Here is an 8,223-nt window from a genome sequence, read left to right as displayed (position 1 = left end):
CTATTCATCACATTATGACCTTAATAAAACAAACTTGTTTTAAGGTAATCAGTACTTTAGGAGGTCAATTCAAAAGACAACTGTGTACTTACATTTTCCCATTACTTTCATATTGTGACAGTTCCACTTGAAAGTTAATGCAAACTATTTTCGAGTTAAGATAGTTATAAACTAGGGAAAACTTACATCTTTTCAAACTATAAACAGAACAGTCGAGTCTAGTACATTCAGTAGAGAAGGGCCTATAATGATAACTTTATGATTCCTTATTTTATACATCAGGGATATATATTAATCCGATCCGACAGGTAGTAGGATGTGTGCTTTCTGCTTCATTTCCTGTTCCTTGTTTGGTTGTGGGCTTAGAGCAGATTTACCCAACCTACTATTTATTCGATCTTAGTTATATATATATATTCCGCATACACCAAGTAATCATAAGGGGTACCAGGTATGGGTCAGATCATAAGACACTAATTCAATGCACAGTTTTCTAGTACAAAACATACCTTGCAAATAGAACATGTGGTATTCAAAACTAGAAACTTAACCAGTAAAGGGTTTAATCCATTTTATTAAACCAGTATAACTTAAAGGATCTTAGGTGGTTAATTCTATAATACCTTAGTTTATACATCAGGGTTATATATAATTAATACCCGATATGTAGTTGAATGTGTGTTTTCCGCCTCATTTTCTGTTCCTTGTTTGGTTGTGGGCTTAGGGCAGATTCACACAATTAACTATCAGTTCGATATTAGATTATATATAGCTAGTATAAACTAAGTGATTATAGAAGGAACCATTGTGGTTACCAATTTACTAAAAGAAACAAGGGTTTTCTTAAAGAGTCTTTTCATCAAATATAAAGGAACTATTACAGTTAACTCCGTGAGTACCAAGTGAATACGTCAGGGTTATATACAACGATGATCTAACAAACAATGGGATGTGTGCCTTCTGCCTCATTCCCTGTTCCTTGTTTGGTTGTGGGCTTAGGGCAGATACACACAATCGATTGTTTGTTTACTCTGGGTTTTATTTTTACTTATCTTTCATCAAAGCAGGAAATATAGGATTTTCTGTAGGAACAGGCGAACTTTTCTAAAAGAACTTACAACTTACTTACATCACTAAAATCTTATGAACTCACCAGCTTAAATGCTGATCTACGCTTTCAAAATAACTTGTATTCTCAGGAGACCAGTAGACAGGTACACGCACTGGGATTCAGAAGATGGAGCAGTATAGCTTCATGTCTTGTTTTGTTATTTACTTTGTAGTCTATGTTATGTGAACCACATACTTTGTAAACACTTTCTTTCTAATGAAATGGTTGTTTATTACTTTGATTACTATGATGCATGTCTTGTGATACTAAACATGGCGTCCTCCACCCCCGAACGTTTCCGCCGTTCCGGTTTTGGGGTGTGACAAATTGGTATCAGAGCATTGTTTATAGTGAACTAAGTATATCAATCGATAAAATATATACACCTATAAATAAAATAGGGCCTAAGAGCTCTGGATAATAATATATTTTAAATATATAACGATACCTTATAAAAGTATACATACGTGCTTATACATATATACATACTAGAACAAGTATCACAAGAAGAACAGAACAGAAGTATTTAAAGGTTGAACACTGCGGTCAAGCCTGGACAGTTATGTAATCACAACTAGGATCAATATAGCCTGATCAACTATATTCATTTGAGATGTGACCGACATGTGTTTAGGAGTGATGTGGTGTTGCAATAGTCTTAACACTTACCTAACTCTATTCAAGGGAATTCTAGATCAGAACATAAGGATAAGATATTATGGGAGTATTTTATGATACTATAAAACGATAACAAGTTTAAAACATACCAAGTTCATTACATTAAAATACTATAGGAGTATTGGATGAAAGCAAGAGGTTAATTGAAGAACCTGAGGCAATTGTTGATCGTAAGACTAAGAAGTTGCGACGCAAGATGGTCGATTTAGTGCTTGTGCGATGGAAACATACGAATGGGCCAAATCTCACCTAGGAAACGGAGAGTGACATGATGAGTTGTGACATCCCCAATTTCTCGGCCAGAAAAGACCGATTTAATTTATGCTTTTTAAAATAAAATCAGAGAAATCTTTTCAAAAGATATTGCGGAATAGGTCCCCAATATAAAACATGATAATGTTTATCAAAACCTTTCTTTAAGAAATATATAATTTCCTTTTATATCAAAACCTCGGGATGTCATGTTCCGATACAGATCAAAAGCATAAACAAGACATTATAAGCCTTACACAGTTATTTACAACTACTGGCATATAATCCAAAAATCACTCATTGTCATCATCCGACTATGCTCGGGGTCCACTACCTGTAATTTTAAAAGCTGAGTGGGTCAGGCTTGGAAGCCTGGTGAGCATATAGGGTTTTCAACCCACAATAAATAATAAACTCTTTAAGTTTATCAATCAACAAATAATTTATTAATTTCATCAACCAAAAACAACCCAAATTACCCGTTCCCGTTATCCTCACCTTACGTCCATAAAACAACTATCACAAGGGACCTAGCCTAAGGATTTTCATTAGGGGTGACAACATTGTTTTCCTCAACAATTTATGTCAAACAAGACAACCAATAAGGTGACAACTTTGCTTTCCTCAGCAAATTATGTCAAATAAGACAAACATCAGGGTGACAACATTGCTTTTCCCTCAGCAATTTATGTCAAATAAAACAACCAATGTGGTGACAATACTGCTTTCTTCAGCAATTTATGTCAAATAAAACAAACATCGGGGTGACAACATTGCTTTCCCTCAGCAATTTATGTCAAATAAAACAAACATCGGGGTGACAACATTGCTTTCCCTCAGCAATTTATGTCAAACAAAACAACCTAACATAAAACAACCAATAAGGTGACAACATTGCTTTCCTTCAGCAATTTATGTCAAATAAGACAACCAAAATGGTGACAACATTGCTTTCCTTAGCAATTTATGTCAAACAAACATCGAGGTGACAATATTGCTTTTCTCTCAGCAATTTATGTCAAAAGGGTGACAACATTGCTTTTCCTCAGCAATTTATGTCAAATAAAACAAACACCGGGGTGACAACATTGCTTTCCCTCAGCAATTTATGTCAAATAGGCACGAAGTCACATCGTCGCCAAGGTTTATATAACAGGCACTACGTCACATAGTCGCCAGGGTTTATACAACAAGCACTAAGTCCATAGCTGCCAACGTACTAAATACATAGCTACCAACGTACATATATACTGTACTAAATTCATAGCTACCAACGTACATCTATACTGTACTTCTATCCCTCATACTTTATCTACCCATGTTTTACCCAACATATTTGAAGATAAAATATATATATACATTTTAAATCATTTTAAACATGTATAAAATATTCATTCAACATCCATCTCAAATAAACAAACAACATATATACACATATCACGTATTTTATATAAAATACTTCATATCTATGTGTAAGATGAAAGTGACTATACACTCACCTGATTTAATGAAAATCGGGCAGCAATTCGTTTCCTAAAACGATCATTTCTAATAAAACCGGGAGTTTTATTGAGAAACCGGGCTATGCGAAGGGTCGGGCTTCAAAACCGAAAAGATAAATTTTCCGGGCTTCACGGGCACTTCGTGGCGTATTCCGGGGGTTATAATCGATACCGGGGCTTCGGGGAATGTTAAGATGAAGACAATATGAAGAAAGGGGTGAAAGATGGTGAAATCCCAAAAGTACCCGAGAAGGCTCGCAGGACCCTTCTATTTATAGGGATCCGAAATCGGTTCTGGTGGTGGGGTCCGCAGGCGAGGGTACGCAGGTGGCTGCACGTGCGAAGGCCTCGCTGTCCTCTCCTGATTGGACCGAGGTCTAGTGGTCCATCTGCGACGCTCGGAGGCTAAGGCGGTGCGAGGCTCGGTCCAGCTGCGAGCTTCGGATTGGGCCTCCCTTCGGTCGAATCAGAATCCGACACGCAGCTACTGTTCATGCGAGGGAAGGCGGCACGTGGCTTCGCATGACTCACCAATTTCGGACACGTGGCACTCTTTCAGCGAAGGTGACGTGGCAAAAACGTGACTATGCGAATTTTCTCGGTTTTCGTGCCAAAACTTCTAAAATCCATAACTTTCGCATACGAGCTTCGTTTTTGACGTTCTTTATATGCACGCGTAGGTAAAATTACGCTCTACAACTTTCGTTTAGACTTCGTCGGCTAATTTTGATTTTAATTTTTATATTATTATTTTTAACAGACCGGGACAGGAAATCCGTTAAAAATTCATAACTTCTTCATCCGACGTCCGTTTTCGTCAGACTTTTTACCGTTGTACTACTAATGATGAGACCTTCGATTCTCGTTTAGGTCGTGTCGGCTAAAAATCACTCGATCTAAAATTCGAGTTTTTAGCTGTCTACTGCTAAGCTGAAACTTCGAAAAATCATAACTTCCTCATACGAAGTCAGATTTGGGCGTTCTTTTTATCGAACTTCTCGGTTTAACGAATACTACGAGTTTCGTTTAGATCACTAAGGCTAAAAAGTAGTTTATCAAAAACTCACTTTTTACGACATTCGGCACCGTGCCGGTTTGTCGCGAAACTTCGACAGGTCATAACTTCTTCGTTATAACTCGGATTCGGCATTCTTTATATATCCGGAAACCTTGAGACATATACTACAACTTGGTTAAGATTAATCCTTCTAAATAATCTTCCACCAAAAAGTCATTTTTGATGCTTATCGTTTCTAAATTGACTAGCCCGGATCTACGGGCGTTACATGAGTCGTTATCCGTACTTGTTTGCTGATGTATGATTCCGTGGACGGAATCATTCTAAGGGGAGAGAATTGTAACGTATGTGTTTCTGGGCTAAGCATTAAAAATGATGTAATAGTCTAGGTCAACTATTGTAACGTGTTTTGAAGTAATAAGAATGAATTATGTGAATTTATGTGTTTTATACTTAATTATTATGATATAATAAATTAAGGATAAAAATAAGCGTCGAAAGTAAAATGTTAGATACAGCCGATATCTATGAAGAAAGTTGTAGTGGTTGAAACAAGGATTCCGGAGATATAAAGAATACCGAAATCTGAGTTATAACGAAGAAGTTATGACCTGTCGAAGTTTCGCGACAGAACCGGCACGACGTTGTGTGACGTAAAAAGTGAATTTATGATAAAATACTTTTTAGCATTAGTGATCTAAATAAAAGTCGTAGTGTTCGTTAAACCGAGAGCGTGCATAAAAAGAACGCCCAAATCTGACTTCGTATGTGGAAGTTATGATTTTTGTAAGTTTCGGCTTAGCAGTATGTAGCCCGAAACTCGAATTTTAGATCAATTGATTTTTAGCCGAAACAACCTAAACGAGAATCGAAGATCTTGTTATTAGTAGTTCAACGGTAAAAAGATAGACTAAAACGGACGTCGGATGAAGAAGTTATGAATTTTTAACGGACTTTTCCTGTCCCGGCCTGTTAAAAATATAACTTTAAAAATAAAGTCAAAATTATCCGACAGAGTCTAAACGAAAGTTGTAGAGCATCATTTCACCTACGCATGCATATAAATAACGTCAAAAATGGAGTTCGTATGCGAAAGTTACGAATTTTTGAAGTTTGAAAAATCGGAGTACGCCCAGTGTACTCGTGTTCACGGTCCGAAGTTTGCCACGTCGCCTATTCTTTCGCTAGACACGTATGATGAGAGTTTTCGATGTTGATGATGTTCCAGTTATCTAGCAGAATATAGATGTCGACCACGGATTTTTCTAGACAGTCCAGTGGAACATTTACAGGCTCGTAACCTGTAGGTGTTTTTGAACGTCATAATCCCGGCAGCTGCACTTAGATGATAATATTGGCAGCCGCGCCTAAAAGATAACATTGGCAGCTGTGCCTAATAAATGATATTGGTAGCTGCGCCTGGTTAAGAACAACACAATCCTGGCAGTTGCGCCTAAAAGATAATATTGACAGTTGTGCCTAATATAGAACATTGGCAGCTGTGCTATTGGCAACGATGGACTTAGTGCCGATTCCTTAGGACAGTCCTTGGAATGAATGAGTGAATGATAGAGGATTCTTAGGGTGGAACCTTAAGAAACTGCAGAAGTATTCCTTAAGCAGTGTTGTTACCCCGATGAAAATCCTTAGGCTAGGTCCCTTATGATAGGTGTTTAGGGACGTAAAGTGAGGATAACGGGAACGGGTAATCAGGGTTATTGTCGGTTGATGAAATTAAAAAATTTATTGCTGATTGATGAAATTAATAAATTTATTTATTGTGGGTTGAAAACTCTATATGCTCACCGGGCTTCCAAGTCTGACCCACTCAGTTTTCTATACTATAGGCAGTGGAACAAGAGCATAGTTGGACGATGACGAGAGATTTTGGATTATAGGCCAGTAGATATAAATAAATGTTGTAAGACTTATATGGTACTGTTTATGCTTTTGGTATGTATCGGAACATGACATCCCGAGGTTTTATAATACAATGAAAATTCATTTCTTTAAGAAATGCTTTGATAAATTTTTATCATATTTTGTTTTGGGGACAAATTCTGCAACACCTTTTGAAAGATTACTCTGATTTTATTTTAAAAAGCATAAACGAAATTGGTCTTTTCTTACCGAGAAAATGGGGATGTCAGAGTTGGTATCAGAGCATTAGTTTAAGCGAACTAGGAATTTGTAGGATTTCTAGACTTAAACTTAGAATGCTAAGCAATGATTGTGAGATGAGTGTCTACCATATTTTAGACACAAACACTAGTTTATTTTAGGAAAGATTCCTAAAATGCTTTTATGTGCTAAATGATTTATATTATAGCTATAAAGATGCCTTAAATGATTATTTGATCGGATCTATGGTCTGTTGCCGACCGGATCTGGAAACTTTATGTGTTCAGGTTTCTAAACGTTTAATTACGGTATTAGAACTAGCATGTAACTTTTCGGAGTAATTTGGAGGATTACACGTCTAAACCTTCTCTATCTATATTCTCGTTCCGGTGCACTGAACGCCTGCTTCCGTGAACATAACGTCATGGTGAAGACTCATAGTGAACTGGGTAAATGGAGGAAACAAGGAGGCTTACGATAGTGAATGACACTTATCGGAATATATCGTAAGAATGGTATCTTGCCTTTAGAATACGTCTAATAACATAACAGTACGTATAGAGGAGTACGGTACATCCGAATGTACACATTTGATCAGCGGGATGATAGAACGGTTGGTGTAATTTCTGAAGTTGTCCTATCGTCTAGCGTTTCAACCACCAACCGAGTTGAAGCAGAATTAATGATTGATTGTACGCATGGAAGAAGTCCTAGTAGAGTCTAGGGAAATTTTTATGATTATTTGGACACATTTGTATGTGTTAAGTTGTTATATGATTTTCTTGTATGGTGACTTGGATAAACTGCGAGACAATACTTGGGACGAGTATGAGTAGGTGTGAACAGTAGTAGAGGCCTATACTACTGGAAGCACATGACCCACACTTGGATCAGGGAAAGTCACAAGGTTACCAAGAAGCTAGTAATTGATTTTGTTTTTATTCAAGTATGTCGTTACCATCGTTTCGGTAATGACTAAGAAGATGATTGATATTCCGACCCTAGAGGTCATATCGAATTGAGTCTGACTAAGATGAGTATGTTATGTGGTTCGGGGAAAGTTGAGTCCAAGGTTTATTGGACCGTTTAAAGTTCTTCAGAATATTGGGAACCAAGCTCACAAGCTAGAACTACCAGAAGAACTAGATGGTATTCATAACACTTTCCACGTGTGTTATTTGAGAAAGTTCACGGGAGAAGTTCCGGACATAAATCCAAATTTTGAATTATGGTTGGATGAAAGCAAGAGGTTATTTGAAGAACCTGAGGCAATTGTTGATCGTAAGACTAAGAAGTTGCGACGCAAGATGGTCGATTTAGTGCTTGTGCGATGGAAACATAAGAATGGGCCAAATCTCACCTAGGAAACGGAGAGTGACATGATGAGTCGCTATCCGCATTTGTTTGATGATGTATGATTCCGTGGACGGAATCATTCTAAGGGGGAGAGAATTGTAACGTCTGTGTTTCTGGGCTAAGCATTAAAAACGATGTAATAGTCTAGGTCAACTATTGTAACGTGTTTTGAAGTAATAAGAATG

This window comes from Lactuca virosa, chromosome 4, assembly GCF_052849685.1.
Source record: "Lactuca virosa cultivar CGN04683 chromosome 4, Lactuca_virosa_CGN04683_v6, whole genome shotgun sequence".
NCBI lineage: Eukaryota > Viridiplantae > Streptophyta > Magnoliopsida > Asterales > Asteraceae > Lactuca > Lactuca virosa.
This window is presented reverse-complemented; position numbering follows the sequence as displayed.